The following is a 25,091-nucleotide window of genomic DNA, read 5'->3' on the forward strand; positions in this document are numbered from 1 at the left end:
CTCCTACACTTTTAGTCCTTTGGCTTATGTAGCATTTCCTATACACGGATTTACACACGTATGATTGATTGTCTCTGTGTAATGTGTGTGATGCAAAGTGCTCGGACACCCTACACTGGTATGAGTGACGCTATATAACTAATGCAATGCATCTGAGAGGGTGTGGTTATGGAGACTTGGTCACTGTTAAAGGGTGCTAGTGAGAGAATTCGTGGTGGAGGTGGTCATAGGGGGGGCGCCAACAAACATTGTGGCACAGGGCGCCACCAGCACTAAAGCCGGCCCTGCGCACATGCACATGCTCAGAGCACGGGATCTTGGCGCAATGATTCCATGTTCACCATTAGCAACTGAACTTTCAGATGAATGGGCAGGTAGACTTGCATTCATTCATACGACACGGTGAAAAGGTCTGGTCACTATAATCATTTACAAAACACAGTAAGCTGTGACTGGTGCAGATCGGAGCTTCCGAATCCCCTCTACTTCCACGGACGGAGTGATCTCACAGTCACACACGCACACACACATCACACGCTGGTGGGGCCCATTACACCAACATTCATCCTACCACTCTATCCGTGCCATGTATAAGGAGAAACACTTTCAATACCTAACCAATCTGCATGTGCCCTGAGGTCAATGGCATCAACTAATTGCTATAGATCTGGTGAAACATTTTAGAATTCGCAAATAAATTCAATAAACATGACAAAATACCCACCCGACACAGTGATTCAAACAAAATATTTGTTTATCTAAATTTGTAAGAAAAGCCAATTGAATGCAAAATCATTTCTGTCATATTTACCTATTCTGGCTAAAAGTCGTTTTCTAAGTCAGAACCGGTCCTCGGTAAAGAATCAAAGTTTCTAGCCGTCATGTAGAGTCACCGTCCTCTCCGTCAGCATCGGGACCTCGGATCATCAGTTCGGGAAGAAGTGGCGCTAGACCTCTCTAGTCTACTAATATTTATACGAAAATTACATTCCAAAATGTTGCAATCATATCGTACAAAACGGATGAATGGCGGAAATAATGTTGTCTTGGTACATAGGGTTACATTGGTATTTGTTCACACACATTGATCGTCTCAAATAATGAATAGAAAATAAAGGGTCCATCACTAATATGTTACTTCTACGGATGTCTCTTTTGGATAAAATGTATCTCAGTCGTGGGATCATTACAAGTTCATAAATTCAATATTTTGGGTTTGCAACAAATTCCAGGTTCAGGGGCACTTGGCAGACTTCCTGGGCTTGTCGTCATGATCATGGCTTTTCAGTTCGTCAAGAGGGCAAGGTCACAGGCAGCGCGAAGCCTCTTTGTAAAATTTCCATCAACTCGAATGCAGGCTGCGGGTGGTAGCCATCTTTTGGTAGGCCACATTGGTCAACTTAAGTAAAATGAAACATAAAACAAAATTACTGCACGGAAATAATTGTACAGTGTTATTCCCCTGCTAATACCCTTATGTGTATGTATTTATCTAGCCATTTGCGACATCAAAAGCCATTAATGCGTATTGATTATAAGCGCAAAACACAATAACATCACATAAGCAACATCTATTTTGTCAATTTGCTCACCAACTTAGTTCACTTATTATTTTAGCCATGCAATAGCATTCCCACGTGTAATTCTTCTGTTAATAAGGTTGGTTAGACAAGACTCGACAAACTTTTAATGATTAATAATTAATCAGTAGTACTTTTAATTATAACATGCGAAAATGGAACAGGTATTCGGGTTTAAAGTAAAAACCCTGCTCCATCATGACCACCTCCCTACACGCATGAACCCCGTGACTGGGTCAGTAGCTCTTCTGCCTCTCCTAGGGTTCCGTTTGTGCATCCCACCTGGATTACGACAAGTCTGTAACTTATGGTAGTTAATGCCAGGCCTTTGCAAACACACCAGGGTGCTGTGCAGCGAGGCTAAAATACCAGCATCACAGGCACTGGTAGTTTGGGCATGCAGGACAGGGGACATCACTGTGTCATTCCCATCCCAACACCTGTATTTGCACCCTCTATGTAATAAATGTGGTCGTATAGCAAGGATTGCAAGTTACCTGATTAAAGCAAGCAACATTAGCCCTCTTTCCTCTTGCTAGGTACTTAAGTGCAGCCATAATTGGCCCTACGACCTCTGGGCACTGTGCCACCACAGCTGCTGCACTATTGATAGGTACTGCCATGAATGAAGGTGTCTTTTATTCCTACTCCCTGCCCACTCTGCAGGCCTCTAGATGCCCCTCTTTCCATTAAAACGCTGCCCTGCTGAACAGAATGTTATATTATTTATGTATAATGTAAGTGCCTCATTAGGAAACACTTTAAGGTCAGGATATCAGAACTTAAAAAGAGAAGTAAAATGTTTGGGCTTTTTCTTTACTCGGTGTGCCCTATTGAGATGACTGCTGTTTTGAGAGCAGTGTGTTTGCGGTGTACAATGCATTCGCATGTGTCATAAACCAAACATATTAATGTCAAAAAGATTCATTGACTTCCCTATCTGGAGTATATTTAAATATGTATTTTGTAATGCTGCAGCCAAAAAACATTGCCAGTCTATACATAAGAACCAGATGTTTCGTCTATCAGTAGCAATTTGATCCCTGAATACCACAATCAACATCTGTAAATGGGCCAGCTTTCCATTGACAAATGTCTGCCACAATAATACATCTCCCGAGGTTTATTTCTTTAGCAGCTTTTACTTCAGGTGACTAGAAACAACATTTGCTTTTTTTAAATTTGTAAATTATTGTACCAGATGTAGCATATGGGGAACATCTCACTAATATAATTTGCGCCTCCTACCCCTCGGTGGAGCTTTGTGGCACCAGGTCATCTTCATTTTGGCAATGTTTGTGCCACACTTTGCCATCGAAAAGAGCATTGCTGATGAAGGGCACTTTTTAAATTTATTTTCATTTGTTTGTATTTGCATAGCACCCAGCTCAGTCTGGTGGCCGCTTTAAAGCGCTTTGGGAGAGAGAAGGTTACACAACAGTTTAGGAAGATGAGCGGCTGAGAGAGAGGAATCCAGATGTGAAAACTTTTACTGTTTTAAAAATATACTGACTTAACCTATCAACTAAAGCATTCAGCTTGAAGTCCAACTGGCTGATGGAACAGTTGGGGTGCATGCCTGTTTTTGGCTGTAGATTAAAGAGAGCGAGCTAGTGTGGCAAGGGGAGCACAAGTAGGCTTGTGTAAGACTGTCTCAGAGACAGCAATCTTCTGAGAGACAGGTTGGTGTGAATCCTGATTGTGTTGCGCATGCGTCTTCCTCCTGATGGTGTGTTGCTGTTTATAGAGTTGAACATTGCAGGAAGGTAAGGGGGTAATTTCAGGCTGACGGTGCAGCTTATGCTACGGAGGAGTTCGTTTAAGGGAATTAATGAAAGGTTATTGCCCACCAACACAATTGAGGGCCCGCGTGCAGGTGAGGGCTCATAATGTGAGGGGTGGCAGGGGAATTACCCGTTTTTACCCCTCATATAAGAGCAATAATTCTTAAGGGACGTGAATGAACAGTCAATCATGAATAAAAGGGCTATCTCCCTGTGTGTGGAAACGAAAACTGCTCATCGTGGCACTGTGGAGGTTAGACACCTGTTATATGTAGCAATGATGCGACACCGCATGTGAATGTTTTCACATTTCCCTTGAACAGCAGATGCTCGCAGGTGAAATGAACATGTACTAACAGGTAGGAACAAGACACCTTAGAGTACAACGTCAAGCGGCGGGTTGTTTGTAAGAGAAGTTTGGATGTTTGTGTTATGGTGAAGATTAGACACAGAAAATTGTCCCCAATCCAATATGGCTACCTTGGCTACTGAGGTCTAATATTGCTCCTTTCAGAGGGGTGAGCTGTGAGGGTAGAATATGTACTTTTTCTTAGAGACTCCAAGTTGCTGAACACCTGTGAACTGGTCAATGGTGGCTTTGGGATAACTCTGGGTATATGAAAGGCCAGCAGGGCTGGGCAAGAGTCAGTCACATGTTAAGTGAAGCTTGTTAGAAATGTTTCCAATTTTCTATACAAGAGCTTGAAACTACAATTCATCTGTATGTTAGAAACGTGAACTTCTCAGCAGCTGCAAACACACAATGAAAGTATGAAATGTTTTGTGAGCTCGGCCATTGTAGAGTACTGTCATTGTTTTCCTTTTCAGCAATGTTCTTTTTTGTTTTAATCTACACATTTCATTTTTATCCAGCATATTGCATCCCCTAAGCCACTCCTCCTGCTCGGTGCTTGATAAGAGGGCGCAGGCTTGTTTTGTCCCCTCGCAGTGTCACAATTGTGCATGTGATGTGGACAATACTCTGATTGTGGGTGACAGGGGCGGTTGAGTCACACACAAGCCCCCACAACTCCTCTGCTGTTTTCCAAACAGAGGGTGGCGCCTCCTGGCACCGAGGCTTGTAGGAAGAAACAAGAATTTACAGGGACATTTCATCTGAGGGCTGAAGGAAACTGTGCGACAAGAAGCCTTTCCGTGGTGAGTGCCTTATTAAATACAGCATGCATGAACCCCAGAGAAAATCCTAGCTGTAGCTCGGAACTGATTTTAGCATCGTTGATACCTTTCAGTTGGTCTTTCATTTGCCTAGTGTTTTTATATGTGTTTGTATAAAAGGAGGAGCATTTCGCTTGTTGGGTCTGCTGCTTATATATAGTCCCGTGCTCCATTGGCTCCAGAAAAAATAAACATTGACAGTTGCCAGCTGGACAGCCCGCCAGGGTAAAGGCGACAGAGGAATGACGTGTATATTTCATATTTCTGTGTTTTGATGACTTTGCCCGCAGCCTTGAATGTGATGAAGGCTCAGTTCCCGTTAGGATTGTGCCGGTTACGGATAGCAATGCTTGTTGGGATTCTGATGTCATCTGTGCTCGCAAAGTCAGTGCTCGATCCTGCTTCTGATCCGGTCCTTAGGATTCAGTGCTTCTTTTATGCCCTTACTGTGAGACCGATGCTCGCCCCCTGCTTCCAAAATAGATGCCCAGCCCCAGACTCATGTCCAGTGTGGGCTTCGGATTGGGGATGGGCCATGCTCAGAAATGAATGCACAGCCTCTTTTCAACAGGTGCAGCCCCAAGGCTGGGATTGCACACAGCCTGATGCAGGCTCATTCAAACCCTGTTCAAAGAGGTTGACACCTGTGTGCCTGTCTAGAGCATAGTCACTTAGGCTGTGAAGAGGTTGGCACAAAAAGTACTGAGCTACTAGGGTACTGCAATTACTCAACACGTGAAAAAGCAAAGAATCTGCAAAAACATGTCTCAGGCTAACAGCAGCAGGATTTTCAGGGTGCTGACAGGCAATATCACCTAAGTGAGACTGGTGTCAGAAATTGCATATTCATCCACTCATCTACATATACATTTTTCTCAGTGAGTTTAGCGCCTATCAAATGTCACTCATGCCTGAGCAGTTCATATTCTGTGAGTGATGAACACTTGTCTAACTCTGCAATGCTTGATATGTTCTGAGGAAATGGAAGATTGCACGTATTGCCTTCTGAGGGAGAGGGAAGCTTGCTTTGCTATGGCCATGCTGTCCCTATCCTGGGAGTAGCTAAAGCTTGCACTGCTGTTGCCAATTTGTACCTGCGTGTGTTGATGCTACCCAAGCTGTACCTGTCCTCTGAAGTAGAGATGCCTGCACTGTCTCTTCCCAGGGTGTAGCTCTTCTATGAAGAGGGGAGCTTCCACTGCTGTTTGCCCAGGACAGTCAGAAGTTTTTACTGGACCCAGGGCAAAACTAGTTGTAGGGTCCTGACCCAGAGACCCTGGTTTCAATCATTACTTCCCAGCTCGACCACACTGTGTGACCCAGGGAAATCCCTGTTCTCCATTATGCTACTTTATCAGTGATCATTACACTGAGAGCAACTTGACATCATTTAGTTCAGGATGTGCACTGTACAAAAACCTCTCTTGTGTTTGGTTCAATAGACCATAATGTTGCTCCATCTATGACAACAGCAAGGGCCTTGTATAGGAGGCATAAGACAACCAACTTACCTTTTGGGTTACTAATGACATTCTCATCAGGGCAGAAGGGGGAAAGAATGCAATATCCATCCAGGATTCGAATTGCACAATGTCCAATCAGGAAGCCTGCTTCCAATTACTTTTCTCCACTGTGTTTCCTTTTCCATGATCACCACATTTGAGAGCACCTTAAAATAGTTCAGGATGCACACTGTACCACAATTCTCTTGTGTGTGGTTTAATAGGCCATAATGTTGCATCTATAAAAATAAAAGGATTATATAGGAGGAAAGAAACAACAGATTTGCCTCGAGTTATTAAGGTTGAGGTTCACTAATTTTCTTAAAGGCCACTCCATGCGTATATGACTTATCCTGACTAGCATTGTGGTCCCTATTCGGACAGGGTGCATAGCTCTGCCAACTAGAGACCCAATTTCTAACAGGGTCCTTATTCATATAGCTCCCCATATAGTACTTAAGGCGGTGTATTTAAAAACAGCAATCGGGTCATCAATTTTCACTCCGAGTGGCCCATGAATCCTTTATTAGAAATGGCAGCTCTATGTTCAGATCCACTATGGCTAAAAAAGGAACCGAGTCCTCCACTTTCCAATTTCAATAAATAGGTTTTAAGGAACCGGGACCGTTATCCGTTCCACTTATCGCAACAAAGTCTCACTGTGAGGACACCAAATGCAGTAGGAGTGTGATAATATGCCCCTTAGTGTCTGATATTCATACAGGAGTGATAACTTGTTAAATACCTGATGAAATTGCTGGATCTGTGAGAACTAGTCTTTGTTTTAAAATATGTCCTGATGAAGATAGTGTGAACCATACCTACTTCCAACGAAACCCCACATAAACATATTTTTAACAAGTGCATTGTTGTACATAGAATTTTTTTTTATGTATTTGAATACTATAGGAATGTAACAGATGGGGTTAATTATTGAATGTGTTTTTTAACGTATGTAAGTGGTGTACTTTTTAACCATATAATAAATAATATTTCCTGGCACTATTGTGAGACCGAGAATGATTTTATAAAGGTGTTGAATTTCCATGATGAATTTTGATGTGCTAAAAAATCCTTTAGTAGGTGAGTGAAGCGCAAAAGGGAAATTGATTTTTTCATGGTGTTGCAAATAATCCTGTCCCTTTTGGCGAATAAGGGTGACTCTGCTTTTGGTTTTGAGAAAATAAATGTTGACGTAAGTGACATAACCTCATCCAAACTAGACAATCCAGTAACTAGGAGACTGTTCCACTGATTAACAGTAGTACTTCTGAATGAGTCCTAGTTCAAAACATGGAACCCACTGATTAAGCTTACTACATGAGGTAGGCAAAGGTTTACCGTATGTGAGTATATGTATGCATAGTAAATCATTAAGGGGTTTTGCTATTTCTTGCAGGAGTTTTGTACTTCCTGTGTGTTTATGTCTTTTTACGAACATTATACAGCAGTCCTTTAACGCCTCTCACTTACACTTTAGTGTGTTAGCTATCTGTGTTGTACCTGTCCTGTATGTGTGAGAGAATTGTGTGATGTTCTTTCAACTGCTGCCACCTGTGCTATGCTTATTTGTGTTAGGGCAGGTTGCAATACAGCTGTCCACGTCACCCTTCATTGTGAAGCTCAATATAAAACATTCCACTCCACATAGGAAAAAAGATTCACATTGGCAATGCTTGTTTTAACACATGATGTGAGAAAAAGAGTGAACCCTCACAAAATATGTGAGCAGAGTTTACTTTTGGTTTTACATGTGAAACAACCGTTTCTCTGAAATGGAGTAGGTGACTTTATAAAATTGTAAAAGACAGCTGACAAGTGTCTCCATGTCATGTATAACACCTCCAGCCAATTTTGGCATTTTACCCAACAGTACTTTGCATGCTGGGGTTTTGAACCCATAACGAAACTGCTGAAAGCAAAACTACAAACCCACAATGCAACATGCTGTTGGCTGAAAAGATAGATAATATACTCCTATGTTGTAGTGCCAAAGTGCAGAGTTGTGATATGCAAAATAATATTTAGTTCCTGGCTTTCTGTCTTTTTTTCTCGTAAGCAATCACAGGTTAAAGAGTCCAGTGGGCAAGGGCTGAGATAGCCTTTCAGATGAAAATGGCAGCATCTCCTGCTAATGGGATAACATGAATCCTCCTTATAATACCAGGTCGCTAAAAGGATCTATTTACCAGAGCAATGCCAGCATCAGCAAGTTAAAGTGACTAGAGACACCAAAAAGAAAAATAATGACCTTTTACCCCCTCTTCTCAAGCCCCTCCTCGGGTTTTGTGTGATTTAGGTGGCACACTCCCAACACCGCTGTGAAAGTGATGCATCCTGCCTCAAGCAAGGGCAGCACAGCTGCAGGGCCTATTAGAAATTGATGCCCAATCCTGCTTCTGAGTTTGTCTCTGCTTTTTAAAATTGATAACAAATCTATGCTTTAAATATAGTCTATACTCAGAGGCCAGTACTCATTCCATGCTTCTGATATTTATCCCTTGAAGATGGACCGATGCTCAATTCTTGCTTGCACATGTTGTCATTGCATAGAGACTGATGCCCTGTCTATCCTGCCCCACTAAAGATCATAAGAGAGTGGGCAGACCTTCGGCCCCCTGGTTTAATGACAAACTAAAAAAATTGAAACTTGATTGTAAACAGGCGGAGAGAAAGCGGAGAAGGGGATATGATGATAAGGAGAAACTTATTTGGAAAAGTCTGACTGTGTGTTATAAGAAATAAATACATTTGGCCAAAGCAGACTATTACTCCAATACTATACTGAAGGCTCATAATAGACCGAGATGCATTTTTAAAATATTGAATAATTTAACTAGTCCTGACTGTACTAAGAAACAGACACCCCCCTCCCAAGATCTATGCGATAGTCTGGCAAGATTCTTTCATGACAAAATTAAAACTATTGTTGCTGATCTGGGTGAGGTTTCTCTGCACTCTGAGTTAGCAAGTCCAGAACGCAACGGTCTCAGTGGCTGCTCTTTGGGTGGTAATGAAATCATACCTAGAGGCTCGGATAGTCAGCCCTTTGATAAGCTAACTGAGTTTGCGATACTCTCAGCAGAAGATTTTGGTAAGGTTGCCCTAGGGATTTCTTCGGGTTCACCTTTGGACCCCCTGCCACAGAGATTCTGGAAGGAATTTGAAGCAGAGCTGTTTCCCACACTTCGGCTGATCTGTAATCAGTCTCTCCTTAGTGGTGTGGTTCCATCTCAGTGGAAACAGGCACTGGTGACTCCTCTGCTGAAGAAGTCCACTCTGGACCCTGCCAGTCCCAACAACTATAGACCTATCTCCCTCTTGCCTTTTCCGGCCAAAATTGTAGAAAGAGTGGTTGGAAGCTATCTCTCAAAACACCTGGAAAAAAATAAAATCTTAGAGGATGTACAATTTGGCTTCCGGCCTGCGCACGGGACTGAGACGGCTTTGGTGACCGTGATGGACGAGCTTCGGATGCGGGCAGACAAAGGGCAGGCAGCAGTTCTTATTTTGCTTGACCTGTCTGCCGCATTCGATACGGTCAACCATGCCATCTTGTTGAGGAGGCTGAGGGAGGTTGGGGTGACTGGCCTTGCTCTGAGCTGGTTTCAATCATTTCTTTCGGAGAGGAGTCAAGCAGTGGCCCTGCCTCCTTATCAATCTCCCTTCACTAATATCACGCATTGGGTACCTCAGGGCTCTGCAATTAGCCCTATTCTTTTTAATATTTATATGTTACCTCTGATTGCTGTCATTAGGGCGCATTATATCAATTCAGTAAATTATGCCGATGACACGCAACTGATTCTCTCCTTAGAGGGAGATGAGTCGACCTCTTTGGAAGTGTTTCATAGCTGTCTGCGGGCCATGGCTCACTGGTTGAGAGGAAACTCCTTGCAGTTTAATGCTGGAAAGACCAAGTTCCTGTATTATTCAGTCGGGAAGGTTCCTTCGGTGCTGCCTGTTAACTTTTGGCCTTTAGATTTACCCACCGTTCTACGACTGGCGGAGAAGGTTCGGAACCTGGGCGTTCTGTTTAATAACAAACTAACGTTGGAAGCTCAGGTTAACCAAACAGTGGGAAGTTGCTTCGGCATTATACGAACTCTGCAAAAGATCTTTCCCTTAATGCCTTCCCAGGCGTGAGCGCTAGTAGCACAACGTACTATACTACGCAGATTAGATTATTGTAATGCGCTGTTACTTGGGTCCCCGAAATATCTTTTAGATAGACTTCAGCGGATTCAGTCAACAGCGGCCAAGCTAGTACTAGGCTGGCCTAGAGATGCATCATCCTCACTGACTATGGCGGTGCTGCATTGGCTCCCAATTAGACAAAGAATCCAGTTTAAATCTCTCTGCTTGTTGTTCAAGGCCCTGCATGAGATCGGGCCCATCTCCATGCAGAGAAAGTTTGAATGGTACATTCCAGTGAGATGCCCGCGCTCTGCATCAGCTAGACTGGTGAAAATACCTAGAGTCAAGAAAGTTAAATCAGGCGGTAGAGCCTTCGGTGTATCAGCTGCCAGACTATGGAATGAGCTTCCACTGGAACTGAGACAAGTCAGGGATCTTTTCCCTTTCAGGAAGAGATTAAAAACCTGGCTATTTCCCATTATTTAAGTTGTTGTCTGCTCCTCGGGGTTTACCCACAATTATGTGCACTCGTGTTTGTCAGCGCCAGGATGCCTGCAAGGGGATAGTGCGCTCTACAAGTGATATAAATAAATAAATAATCCTTCTGATATTGTCCATTCTCAGCAATTGATACCCCGATCTATGCTTCTGATTTTGTCCTTTCATAGCAAATAATGCTTAATTTTTAGTCTTTGATCAGAAATTAAGGCCCAATCAATGCGTCTGGTATCATACTTGCACATGCTCACTTCTTGCTTTTGATATTGTCTCAGCAGTAGGATTGATTCCCAGTCCTGCTTCTGAAGTTGTCATTGTTCAGGCATTGATGTTCAATCTCTGCTTATGATATTGTCCTCCCACAGAGATTGATGCTCAGTTCTGGCATGTTATGTTGTTACGACAATTTGTTGAGCACACATATACCCTGAGGTGTCTTGGCGCTGTCTACATCTGAGCAGGAGGGAGCCTAATTATTAAAGACACCAGGCTTTTAGCTCTTTTCTGAGTGAGATAAGGGTAGGCAAAGCTCTGATATGCGATGGCCGATTATTCCATAGCTTAGTAGTTCCGATAACAAACCTTCTGCCTCCCCAACTGGCTTTGTAAAATCTAGAAGTGGTCATAAGGTTCGCCCCTAAAATATATATATTTTTTTAAACAAATTTTATTAATTCACTATAAGACAGAGAAATCAGCCTGCAGGGCGTCATGGAAAGACAGGATGTCCATCCCAAAACTCAACACAGTTGAACACAATAAGTGCAGAATAATCCTTCAGTATCCATTGTCAGTTCACCTGTTGGTGAAATAAGGGAATGCACATCTGAGCCCAATACCCACCCACATCCCTGCATCCTGCAGTGTGTGTCAGTGCACTCTATCAGCCCTAAATCCCACCCGGTGTCCCTGTAAAATTAACCCCCAAATAAGGTTTGCCCCTAATGATCACAGCTGTCTACCAGGCGTGTATATCTGAAAAGTGTGTTTCAGAAACCTTGGGCCAATATTGTGCAATCCCTTAAAGGCTATGTACAAAGCCTTAAATTTGATGCAGCTTCTAACAGGTAGCCAATGTAACTTCTGAATTTCTTTGGCTACCGACTTGAATTTAGAGGTCCCCGTGAGAACCCTAGCAGCAGCATTCTGCACCATCTGGAGCTTATTAAGGGTTTTTCCTGCATATTAACATAGCAACCGTTGCAGTAATCCAGCTTAGAAAGGACAAATGCTGTAATTACTGTAATAAAAGGAAAGAGTTTTTTAATCATTCTGAGCAGGTAAAAGCAGGAGGAGATCAAAGAGTTGACTTCAGGTTTGAAGTTTAGCTTTTCATCTATTATCACACCCAAATTGTTTGCCTTTTTAACTGGGATAGGACGGGTTCCCAGTTCTTCCGGCCACCAGTTAGACGACCAGGCAGGCAGTAGATTACCAAACAAAATCACCTCAGTTTTACTTGAGTTGAGTTTGAGGCAGTGACTGGACATCCAAGAGCTGATACCCAGCCTACCGCCATGGAAAGTGGCTGAAACCTCCATACCGTTTTACAAAATGGACAAGACAATTTTGGTGTCATCGGCATAAGTAGTTAATGCATAGCCAAAATAATTGACTACAAGAGCCAGCTCTGTAACATAAATGTTAAACAGAGTCGGACTAACAGATGAACACTGCGGAACGCCCAGTGGTTAATTTGTAAAATAAAAAGTGCTGGGGCTCTCCTCAGGAGGCAGAGCTAACATGAGAAATGTGCTGGTGCAAACTGCCTCCTGACTAGAGCCCCGGCACTTATTAATCTGGAGAGGACTTGGCCTAATGGGTAGAGCTGCCGATTTCGGAGCTGGAGAACCCAGTTCGAGTCTCGGGTGGCTCAACATCCTGTGAGTCTGGGGAAAATCATGTGCGTTCTAAATAAGTGTGTCCTTATCTGGTGCTAGAAGCACCGGTGCTGAGGATTAGGTGGCGGTGCTGAGCACCGGAAAGCACAGGCTCAAATTAAGCACTGGGAACCCCACAGGGAAGAGAGAAAGTAGCAGATTCAAAGTTGCTCAGCACTAGTGATTGTGATCTATCAGTAAGAAAAGTGTCAGCAGGGATTTAGCTTTGTAATTAATGCCCCAATTGGTGATACTGTTGATCAGCATACCATGGTCGACTGTATGAAATGCTGCTGACAGGTCGAGGAGAATAAGAGCCGCTGATCCGCCTCTGTCAAGCGCGACCCTTTTTTCTTCTCATAGTGTTCATGTTTTGAGTCAAGGTCCTGGTAAAACTACTGCTCATGGCTTTCTGTTAATGTTATAGACTGTCAACACTAGTGCCAAACTGGTCCACAGTGGAATAAGGAGAATTATTGGCAGACCTAGGAAGACTGGTAAAATGGCAATTACATGTTGGGTGTCCAGAGGAACTGATCTATTTGGGAACTCTCCAAGTTTGCCGTTCGACCAGCCAGTCAACAATCGCTGCATTATAGAGATCAACCAATGAATGAATGAATAGGAGATTTATATAGCGCATAGTTACCCTCGGGCATCCCAGCGCTTTGTCCAGAGTGACAAACATAGGAAGCTGACAGTTCGGCCGCATTAAGCAGGGAAGAGGTAAGTTTTAAGAAGTTTCCGGAATCGTAAGAAACATGTCTCTGTGCGCAAACACAGGGGGAGGCTATTCCACAAAATAGCTATATTAACTGAATATCTTCGCCCCCGGCCCGCGCCCTTCTAACTCTGGGAACTTGAAGAAGGTGTTTTTGGTCAGATCGCAGGGCCCTGTTGGCTTTATAAGGCACAGCTAAATTCCACAGGATGGGAGGTCCCTTCCCCTGCAGAATTTTATGCGCAGTGCAAAGGGCCTTAAATTTGACCCTTTCACGCACCGGAAGCCAATGCAAGGCCTTCAGAGCGGGTCTGGCTGACTGTATCCTTGGTGTGTTCATAAGTAGCCTAGCCGCAGCATTTTGTACTTGCTGAAGTTTATTAAGCGTAGCTTCAGGGGCATCTAAAAAGATAGTATTACTGTAGTCTAGTCTAGATACAATAAGCCCCTGAACAAGTAGCTTCCTAGATGACCAAGGTAGCAAGGGGAGAACTTTCCGAGCTGAGCGGAGGAGACCAAAACATACTCCTGCCGTTTTTTTTCCCTGGGTCCTGAAGGAAAGATCTCGTTCCAGCCAGAAACCCAGGCTTTTGATCTCTTCTTTGGGGCTTGGCAAAGCTCCCAGACAACTGGGCCAGCTAGACAAGGGAAGAGAGGGGGTTTTGCGACCGAGCAGTATTAGTTCGGTCTTTGAACCATTCAGCTTCAACGCTGATTCACTCATCCAGGTGTAAACCTTGGACATGCAAGAATGCAGCGAGTCGGGGTTATCCACAAATTGGGATAGGGTGACCACCAGCTGCGTATCGTCAGCATAGCTGACGATCTTGATACCGAATGGGGCCACCACATCCTCCAGGGGGGCCATGTATGCATTGAACAATGTGGGGCTCAGAGAGGAGCCCTGAGGCACACCACACTGGAGGGGGATAGACGTCGAGCGTTCGCTACCTTCCCAAACCTGATACGTCCGGTCGCAAAGAAATGACTTAAGCCACTTCAGCGCCACACCTGCCACCCCTATATCTGCCAGTCGTTGGATCAGCACTTGATGATTCACCGTGTCGAACGCAGCACTAAGGTCCAGGAGGATCACTGCCACTGACCCTCCCGAATCCAAAATGCTCCTCGCTTCCTCGACAACAGCCAGAAGAGCAGTGTCAGTGCCCTGAACTGGTCGAAAACCGGTTTGGGAACCTCGTAGCAGGCCATTAGACTCCAAGAAGTATGACAACTGCCGATTCACCAGTCTTTCGGCGATCTTGCTAAGACCAGAGAGCAGGGAAATAGGCCTGAAATTTGCCAAATCAGACGAATCTAAATTTGGTTTTTTCAACAGAGCCTTTACCACTGCCCTTTTCCAGCTCGGTGGTACCGAACCCTGCGCCAAAGAAGCATTGATAAGGTCCGCAACTGGGGCTGCGATAGTAGTTGCTACCTGTTTCAAAAATCTCATAGGGACAGGGTCCCTGGGGGAACCACTTTTCAACGAGCCCAGTTCATTGCGCACTTCGTCCACTGAAACTGGCCCGAAGGTATCCAAGTGAACATGGACACCTCGAGATTGGTTACCTATAAATGTAGTTCGAGCAACCTGTGGTAGGGTGCTAAGAATATTAACTATTTTCATATTGAAATAGTTTGCCAGCTCCCTACATTTCTCGCCTGGGCTGTCGAGGGTTGCCGAAGGCTCAGGAACTTTGAGAAGTTCATTGACAACCTTAAAAGTTTCTCTGGAGGAGTTGGCGGAACTTTTTATTCTCTCCTCGAAGAATTGGGCCTTCGCAAGACGGAGAGCAGTTTTATACGCCCTCATTGCCATGCGATACTCCTTTCGCCTCGCCTCTACCCACTCCTTTCTTCATGCCCTCTCCAACTTCTTACAGCCCCTCCTGAGTGATCTCAAATCAGGAGTGTACCATGGAGCAGAAACCGCCCTCTTCTCCCTTATTAACATTCTTTTCCTAGGAATGATAGCATCCAAAGAGCTGGTCAACCACTGATTGATATTCGCATCTGCGCATGCCGGGTCCACAGCAGGCGAAGGGCACGAGCCTTCCAGAATAGTAGTCCAGCTGTCGACCGACAGCCTAGACCAGGCTCTCTCCAGAGAATGAGCCTTTAGGAGAGGGATCGTTGCCCGTTCTACTTGCCAAATTAAAGGCACCAGAAAATGATCTGACCACGGAAGGGGCAAAGGGGGCATAGTTTTGAGATAGGGCATGTTGGAAAAGATGGGGTCCAGCAGATGACCCTTAATATGCGTGGCTCCCGTGTTAAATAGACTCAGTTCAAAGGCTTTAAGATCGCCCAGCAAGTCTGCCGCTATGAAATCTCCGGGATCGTTAAAATGGAGATTGAAGTCTCCTAACACTAAAAAGTTGGCCGTGGAGGCAGCTAAAGGCATGGCAGTCTCCATCAGCGAACTAACAAAGTTCCCCATACAGCCTGGGGGGCGGTAGACCAGTAGACCTGACACCGACAGCGTAGGTGAAATCCGAAGGGAGAACTGACAGCTCTCACAGTCTAGCACCCCTCCGAGCTGAGCCCTACACACAAAAATGTCTCTATAAATAATGGCAATGCCGCCCCCTCGCCCCACAGGTCTGTCCAGATGATATATTAGAAAGCCTGGGGTGAGGGCTTGGACTACGTCCGCCCCGGCACCCGGCGTAATCCAGGTTTCCGTCAGAAACAGGACATCTAGATTCCAGTCCTGTATAAGAAAGTTAATTTCTAAAGAATTGCTGGGGAGGGATCTACAATTCAACAGTGCCATAGATAGGACATTCCTGCGCTTTACTGACTCAGTCGACTGACAGCTCCTGCAGCCCAAAAACGGTTTAAAACATTTGTGCATGTACTTACATGATGCATCTATTGGGGGGCGCAAAGAAAGGAGATCCTCACCGGAGTAGGTAATCCTTATAGCAGGCGCTTTTGCCGGGAGATCTAGCCCTAAGCCCGTCTGGGCCCGGACGGGCACAGACGGGCACAGACGGGCACAGACGGACACAGACGGGCTGGACTCTGGCGTGACTCCGGCAGTGATCCGGCGGTGATCCGGCGGTGATCCGGTGCTTCCGCTGCGCGTCCGCATGGCCTCCTTAAGAGAGGTCAAGCGTCCTTGTGACGCTCCCCCGACCAATCCGATGTCGCCTCCAGCAGTCCTATACTGCCCTAAGATGGCCGCCAAAGTTGCAAGTAACAGGGAAAGGACCCGCAAAAGCGCGGTGAAAAGACGATTATTGTGCAAGTGAGTGGGCCAAGTTTAAAAACAAGGGAAAAAGCAAAGCAACCTTAAACTAAATATGAGAACAAGGAAATTGTCTAAAAAACGCCTCTCAACCGGCAAATATGCAGCAAATAGCCCGGCGCGCTCTGACCGCTCCGAAGAAGTCGGTCACTCCACTGACAAGGCTTGACCCTAAGGTTTGCCCTCCTTAAGAGAGGTCAAGCGTCCTTGTGACGATCCCCCGACCAATCCGATGTCGCCTCCAGCAGTCCTATACTGCCCTAAGATGGCCGCCAAAGTTGCAAGTAACAGGGAAAGGACCCGCAAAAGCGCGGTGAAAAGACGATTATTGTGCAAGTGAGTGGGCCAATTTTAAAAACAAGGGAAAAAGCAAAGCAACCTTAAACTAAATATGAGAACAAGGAAATTGTCTAAAAAACGCCTCTCAACCGGCAAATATGCAGCAAAAAGCGCGGCGCGCTCTGACCGCTCCGAAGAAGTCGGTCACTCCACTGACAAGGCTTGACCCTAAGGTTTGCCCTCCTTAAGAGAGGTCAAGCGTTATAGAGATCAACCAATGTTTCTGCAGTCACTGCCAGCCCATACTCCCTACCAATCCGGGTCTGGTAACTTGTGTCATACGAAACCTTGGCATGTTCTCCTTGGACTCACAAAGCAGATTTGTTGCATTCATGTGATTCACAAAAATGAATGAGATGCATTTATACTATGCCTTATGTGGCCTCCTGAAGTCCTCCACAAAACCTGAGGCACTGCCAAAGAGGAAGGTTACAGCAGCTTGCTATTTTGCCATTGGCTCTCTTAAAGGGCTACGCTTTCAGGACCATCCTACAGCTCAAGTGTCCTCTTACAGACCGGTTGAAAGAAGGGCATTCTACAGTACAGCATCATTGGAAGTTACTGTAGCTCTGACAGAGTAGACTAAACAGAGCGTTGCCATTATCAGGCTTACCTGCACCTCTATATGTGCATCTAAGGTTCGCCCTGAATGATCTTACGAAGATATCCAAGCCTTCAGAGACAGAAACATAACTTATGTATTGCTAAGTAACTTGTTTGGAGCATGAAGAAAGCAGCTTTGCCCCTAAGACCAGGAGATGGCACCCAAAAGCCTGATACTCAGGGCTAGACCCTGAGGCACCCAGGCATCCTAAGGGCTGAGAAAGAACTGATCAAATACAAAAGAATATTCAAGCTGCAAAATATCTTATCCATACCAAGAAGAACCACAAAACAGCGTAATTGTATGTGCTTGATGTCGCTATTTAAGAGCACTGTCTTTGGTTGTTTGTTTATGCTCTATTTTAATTATTAATATACAGTTTGTTACTTATGACACAAGATGGTGCATACTGAACCTTCCACAGATATTTCTCAATGGCTCCCAATCTGTTGGCAGGGTGCTGGATTACACAAAGTGCGTTGTTGGTGCTAATTCGCACCTCTGTGATATTTATCACCTCATGAACCATATTATGGGTGAGCTATTTTGTTCTATTTCTCTTTTCAGCAACTAGCACTGATAGAGGCAACTGTGGGATCTCTTGATGGTGTGATATGAGGGCATTCTTAGGGGTAGTCAGGAATATGCCTCCTTATCCCGCAGTCTTTTTGTACGCAGGGAATCACAACGCGGTCGTTATAATGACCGCGTTGTGATTCCACATACCATTACTCCGCAAGTCGGAACAACGACTTGCGGAGGGGGGGCGCTGGATGTTGGAATAGTATGATTTACTATTCCAACTCCAGTCTGTGCGGACAGTAGGGAAGGTGTTGGATTTTAAATCCGACACCTCCCCCCCCCCCTCCGCAAGTCGTTGTTCCGACTTGGGGAGTAATGGTATGCGGAATCACAACGCGGTCGTTGTAACGACCGCGTTGTGATTCCCTGTGTACAAAATGTTTCGTTATGAACGTTGTTTACCGTATCCACAGATCAGCTCCTACACGGGCTCTTTCAAAGAACCTGCCCGCTTACCCTGGTTGCCCTCCATAGCAATGTGAGCTCTATAAATGGGTCCTATGAGGGTTTTCCTGTGTACCATTTACAACTCAGCTTCTATGTGGGGTTTCTTGAAGGAGGAATGGAAGGTACACATGGGTTTATGCTGCAGTAGGACTCTAGACAGGCTCTTTCAGAAGATCACATGAGGGCGTTTCTGCATGCACCCTGCAGCTGAGCAGGGATTTCTTGAGGGAACGATGAAAGTCCTCCCCTGGGTGTTCCCCAGAGGTGCTGGAAGTAGAGGTACAGTGTGTGCTGAAGCACCCGCAAAATAACTATGCTGGAGTTTAAAAAGGGGATGAGCAATAAAGAGGCCTTTATATTTTATCTTGTCTTAGAGGTTGTCTTCTGACAAGTTGCTGCTTATTCTTTTATCATGGATTTTGGTGTTTACTTTTCTTTCTTTGACTGCAAAGAGAGAGGATTTCTAATGTGAAAAATACGACAATCTTGCTGAGCGTGAAAGGAAAGGACATAGGGTCTTATTTTTTTTTCTAACACACCACAAAACTTGTACAAATATGTCAAAATATATCAGCAGTTAAGAAAACACAAAAATCGCACTTTCTTTTGTAATTCTGAAGTGTAATGGAAACAAATATTTTCACAGAATCATAACATATCAAGACACTTTACTTGGTGATGCGCAAATGATAAGTATTCACTAAAACCCAGTTCCACACATTATAATTTGTGCGCTGTCTAGTGTAAAAAACTAGATGACTTTCCAAATTTTGTGGCCCTTTCAATGGGGAATGTGCTCTCTGTAAATGACAGTGTGCTACCACACCATACTTTAGTAATATATCTGTGACAGTGTGCTCCAAAATACACTATCGGCCACACACTGCACCCTTACCACTTTCCTGCTGAATGTGATGCTCGGAGTTTTCACAATCCCTATGTCTCCAGTAACCTAAAACTGATGGCAGCATCCCAGTTCTGAAAATTTTTCCAGCATCCATGGAGAACACCACAGCTAGGGCTCTGGGCTTGCGTGAAAGGGCCATGTGAGTGCATCCATAGGTGTATATGCAGCTCAATTCCTCAATCGGGGTTATTAAGTGTGCTACTCACCCGTGAGGGTCCCAAGGCACTGAGGGGGAAGGGGGTGGAGGCGTTCGCAGATCCGTTATCCAAAGAGCCATGTCTTGACGGCCTTCCTGAAGGGAGGGTGTGAGTCTAATGTCTACCGGGAGCTCGTTCCAGGTTTTGGCCGCAGTGTGAGAGAAGGATCTTCCTCCTGCTCTGGCTCTGTGGATGCGTGGGGTTTCGGCCAGTGCGAGGTTGGAAGATCAGAGGTTTATTATTATATTTGTTTTTATTAGGCGCAAAACGATCATCCCCATGGGGATCTCTCAGCGCCACAATATAAGACAAAGCAGAGCAGAGACTGCCGATTAGTGACAGAACAGCCAGGTTTTGAGAAGTTTTTTAAACTGCCAGAGATTGGAACATGTACAGATGTTATCTGGCAATTTGTTCCCACGAATGGGGGCGAGATACGAGAAAGAACGGCCACGCATCCTGACTCTATTATAGCCTTATAGCCCGCCGTATTAAAGGCTATTAAAGGCCAGCTGCAGCGTTAAAGGCTCGAGCCAAAGGCGAGGGACTTTAACAGAGCAGCGGGACTTTAATAGCCAATATAGCCCTGCTACGAAGGGCTATAAGGCTATTAGAACATTTTGCCACTAGAGGGCAGAATGTTCTAACAAATAAAACAAAGCCTTCAGGGAGCGCGGGGGGATTCAAATCCCCTCAGGCTCCCTGAAGCCTTTGTTCACAGCCAGAGCTGTGAACAATGAAACATTGGAATGTTGGAGCTCCAGGCTTATACCTGCCATTATAAGCCCGGAGCACTCCATTGTTTTCAATGGAGGTGCCAACATTCCAATGGTCTAATAATTCTTAAGGGGCACAGTAGCCGTCGATCACTTGATTTTAATTGGTGAGAAGGGATATATGGCTTTAGCTTCTTCCTCAGGTAAGCTGGACTCTTCCCCTGGAGCGTTTTGAATACAAGACGTAGAAGTTGAAACACTGCTCTTTTCCAGATAGGCAGCTAGTGAAGCTGTCGCAGGAGGGGTTTCAAAGGGGTTTCGAGCAGGCTGATTAAGGGCTAGACGCGTGGCTGTGTACTGCACATCCTGCAACCTGGGTAGTAGATCTTATTGATCCCTACCAGTAGGGAGTTTTCATAATCTAGTCTGCTCACTAGAAGTGCCTGTATAAGGGATTTTCTTGCTGAGAGAGGGAACCAGGGAAAGATCTTTCTAAGCATTTTCATCAAGCCAAAGCATGTGCCCGAGATGCTTTTTACGTGTTCTTCCATGGAGAGTCTGTCATCAATTAGAACACCCACATTTTTCACCCATTTTTTGGGCGTAGGGGGTTCTCCTAGCTCGGACGCCCACCAGTATGAGGACCAGAGCTCCCCTTCTTTGCCGAATCGCAGAGTCTCGGTTTTATTGGTGTTAAGCTGTAGGAAATTCGCAGTCATCCATGCTGCCGTTTTTAACATGCGGTTTTTGAATTTTTCTCTGGTCGACGGGTGAACCGTATCAATAGTAACTATCAATTGAGTATCGTCCGCGTACGAGATGGTGTCAAACCCACAAGATCTAATGATAGTGGCTAGGGAATACATATAGATGTTGAATAAAGTGGGGCTTAAGATGGAGCCCTGTGGGAACCTTTTGTCTACAGCCTGGGATATCAACTAATCTAGTTGGACTCGTTGTGTTCTGTCAGCCAGGAAGCTTTCCAGCCATTTTAATGCCGTTCCGCTGACACCAATCTCTCGTAGCCTGTACACTAGGATTCGATGAGAGATGGTGTCAAACGCTGCTGACAGATCAAGGAGAATCTGCATAGTTGGTGTCCCTTTGTCTAAGGCCAGCCTAATCGTATCCATTACTTCAGTTAGCGCGGACTCTGTGCTATACGACGTGCGAAAGCCTGACTGGGAAGAATCAAGTGCGTTATTCCGTTCAAGATATTCAGTTAACTGTTTGTTAATCAAAGCTTCCATACCTTTTGGAAAAAAAGGAAGAAGAGAGATGGGTCTATAGTTTTGCAAAGGGTCGGCCAGGTTTTTTTTAATAAGGGTCTTATTTGAGCCTTCTTCTATTTCTGAGGTGGCAGTGGCTAACGATAGATTACAGACTTCAGTAATCGGAGTCGCGAGGGCCGGGGTGAGAGCTGAGATGTAAAAGGAGGGTCCAGGTCTAGAGGGGAGCCAGATTTTATATGCGCTAACAAAGACTGGACTTGCTCCAACGTGATGGCGTTGAATGCTTCCAATGGGGTTTTCAATGCATCTCTCTCGGGAGAGATGGGATCTTGAGGATTGTGTGATACCATGCTGAGTTCCCTCTGTGCTAAAAAAGCTATACATTTTATCAATCTTTAGCTTAAAGTGATTAGTAAGATCATCACATAACTTTTGAGTCGACGGAGGAGAAGGATTATTAACCCTCGGGTTGGTGAACTCTTTAAGGATCTTGAACAGCTCTTTGGAGGAGTTTTCAGCTTCACTAATTCTGGTCCCTAGGTGAGATCTTCTAGCTGTGTTACAGTTGTTTAAGTATGCTCTGTGAGCTGTTCTATAGGCTAGTTTATCCACCTCCTGTCTTGATTTTCTTTCCCTTTTTCTGCGTGCAGCTTTTTCTTTCTTGAGGCTATCGATATACCATGAAGCTGCGGCTAATTTTTCCCAGATCTTGCCTAATTTACGTGGGGCAATAATGTCCAGAGCCTTAGTCACCGAGGCCTCTAGCGTTTCCAGTGCCGCATCACTGTCCACACAGTCCCGAAGTACTGGGGCAGTGAACGCGGGGGTGAATGAGGCTAGTATCACCTTCCTCCAAGGTCTCCGAGAACCCCAGAGATAATGAGATTTGTTGATAGGCTTGGGGATTTTCAACAAAATATTTAAGGGAAAATGATCTGTCCAGGTTAAAGCTATAGGGGCTTCCACTACTAGATGGTATCCAATGTATGTCCCGCTATATGAGTGGGGCTGAATACTTTAGGAGAGAGACCAAGAAATTCCATAGCTGCTATCAGATATATGGAATCTGGGTCGGAAGCCGTGTCTAAATGGTGGTTGAAATCTCCTACTAGTAGGAAGTTGTCTTACTGCAAGGTGAGAGGTGCAAGGGACTCCAATAGTGAGGTACAAAAAGCTTTTTTGTTTTGCCTGGGGGGTGGTAAACCACAACTCCCGACCACTTTGTGTCATGTGCCAGCTCCAGTTTAAATGCCATCAGCTCCAGGCTAGGGATGGAGATTGTGTCCAAGAGTTTCTATGTATAGAGGTAAGCGAGTAGCAATGGCCAGGCCTCCCCCCTTCTTCGCCACTCTATCAAGTCTAGAGAGTCTGTACTCTTCTGGAAAGGAAATGGCCAAAGCTGGAGCAGCCAGCTTATGCAACCAAGTTTCTGTGAAGAAACAGATGTCTGGTTTGAGAGAATCTAATAGATCCCAAACTTCAGCTGCATGTTTAGGAATAGACCTCGCATTGAAGTACAGACCCTGTAAATTGTATGATTTCCCTCCATTCTCCTGTGTCACCTTACTGGACGCATGATTATTTGAATCTTGAGAGATTGTGGGGTGGGAATGAAGAGAAGCAGCCACCGGAGGAGGAGGTGCCAGAGACTGATTGCAGTAAGAACACTTGCCAAAGAGAGGTCCACTGCACAATGATATTTTCCCCATACACCATGTGCTTTTGGTCTCATTTCCGATCTCCACGAGCGCAGATTTGGAATAGATGAGAGGGGGCTACCTCTTTAGAGCGGGGAGCAGCCTCTCTGGCAGTTGGCAGCGTTCAGGCACGGACGGGTGCCTTGTGTGCCCCCGCAGCTCGCGTCCGCTGCGCGCCCGCTTGTGGGCTTAATTTATGTACAAGGGCCAAATCCCTGTGCAAGAAACAAAGCGAACAAGTAGAGTGTCAAACGCTCAAAAGATGGCGGCCGTCGACGGACTAATCGACCACCAACAGGGCTGCCTCTCTCCACTCAATCGGTCTACTGACGAGACCAAGGTGGACCAGAGAGTCGCCTCAAAGGAATAAAGTGCCCCAAGGTAAGCAACACAAGCAAGAGAATATCACACGGCAATGAGCAAAAAAAATGTAAACGGTAACATAATGATTGGGAAAGTTAAAATAACCCAAGAATGTTCAGAGTGCACAGGGCGAGGTTTCATATGCCCAAAATCTGGTAATAGAATATGCTTTAATTTTTACCTATCTGCAGTTCGGGCAATACTTTTGGGTACGTGGAAGTTGATTCTGTCGTTGAGGTATTTGGGTCCGTTGTTGTGTAGGCATTTGTAGGGTGAGGATTTTGAAGGTGACCATTTTCTCTACGCTGAGCCAGTGGAGTCTTCGTAGGTGTTGGCTGATGTGTTCGTGCCAGGGGATGCCAAGGACGAGTCTTGCGGCTGTGTTCTGTATCGTCTAGAGTTTTCGGAGGAGGGACTTGTTTATGCCAGCGTAGAGAGCGTTTCCATTGTCCAGTCTACTGGTGATGAGTGTGTGGGTGACTGTCTTACTTGACTCCGGGGGATCCATTTGAAGGTCTTGCGGAGGATGCAGAGGGTGTTGAAGCAGCTGGAGGTGATGGCCTTGATCTGTCGGTTCATGGTGAGGGATGAGTTGAGTATGATGCCGAGGTTTCTGGAGTGGTTCGAGGGGGTCGGTGGGCTTCCGAGGGTGGTTGGCCACCAGGTGTTGCCCCATGTTGAAAGGGTGGTTCCGAGGACTTCTGTCTTCACTGATTTGAGCTTAAGGAAGCTGTTGGTCATCCAGACTGCGACCTCTTGCATTCCTTTCTGGAAGTTGAGTCTGACCGTGGCGGGGTCTTTGGTGAGGGAGAGGATGAGCTGGGTGGCGTCAACATAGGAGGTGATGTTGAGGCCGTGTTGTCGGTCTATGGCGGCGATAGGGCCCATGTAGGGTCGGGCTCAGTAATGATCCCTGTGGGACTCCGCAGGTGATTTCAGTGGGATCGGAGAGGACGGGAGGCAGTCTGATACTTTGGCTTCTTCCGATGAGGAATGATCGGATCCAGTCTATGGCTGTTCCTTGTATGCCGGAGTGGTGTAGTCTGGCGATTAGAGTGCGGTGGGAGACGGTGTCAAAGGCTTCTGATAGGTCGAGTAGGATGAGAGCTGCGGAGTGGCTCTGGTCCAGGAGGGTGTGGATGTTATCTGTGGAGGTAAGTAGGGCGGTCTGTGTGCTGTGGTTGCTTCAGAATCCGGATTAGGATGGGGTAGAGGATGGGATTGTTTTTGATGAATCATGTCTGTTCCCTGTTGACTGTTTTCTCTGCGACTTTGGCCGTGAAGGAAAGGAGCGAGATGGGCCGGTAGTTCTTGAGGTCGGTAGGGTCGGCTGTCGGCTTATTGAGCAGGGGCCTGACTTCTGCACGTTACCAGTCATCTGGGAAGGTGCCTATTTCCAGGGTGGTGTTGATGGTGCATTGTAGTTCGGGTGCGGTGGCGGCTCTGTGGTAGATGTGAGGGGGCAGGGGTCGG

General features: G+C 45.5%; 1 protein-coding gene across 3 annotated transcripts in view; it reads left to right on the forward strand.

Moving 5' to 3' along the window:
- Nucleotides 1–25,091, forward strand: part of MAG (myelin associated glycoprotein) — a 421,346-nt gene that overhangs the window by 48,110 nt on the left and 348,145 nt on the right. Inside the window, exon 1 of one of the 3 annotated variants that reach the window (XM_085616104.1) lies at nucleotides 4,344–4,522. The exons of 1 other annotated variant lie outside the window; for it this stretch is intronic. The gene's annotated coding sequence lies outside the window, so the exon portion shown is untranslated. Of the gene's footprint in view, nucleotides 1–4,343; nucleotides 4,523–25,091 lie in introns of those variants that run through there. One more of the 3 variants, XM_085616101.1, reaches the window with a different exon arrangement.

This window comes from Triturus cristatus, chromosome 7 (assembly GCF_964204655.1).
Source record: "Triturus cristatus chromosome 7, aTriCri1.1, whole genome shotgun sequence".
NCBI lineage: Eukaryota > Metazoa > Chordata > Amphibia > Caudata > Salamandridae > Triturus > Triturus cristatus.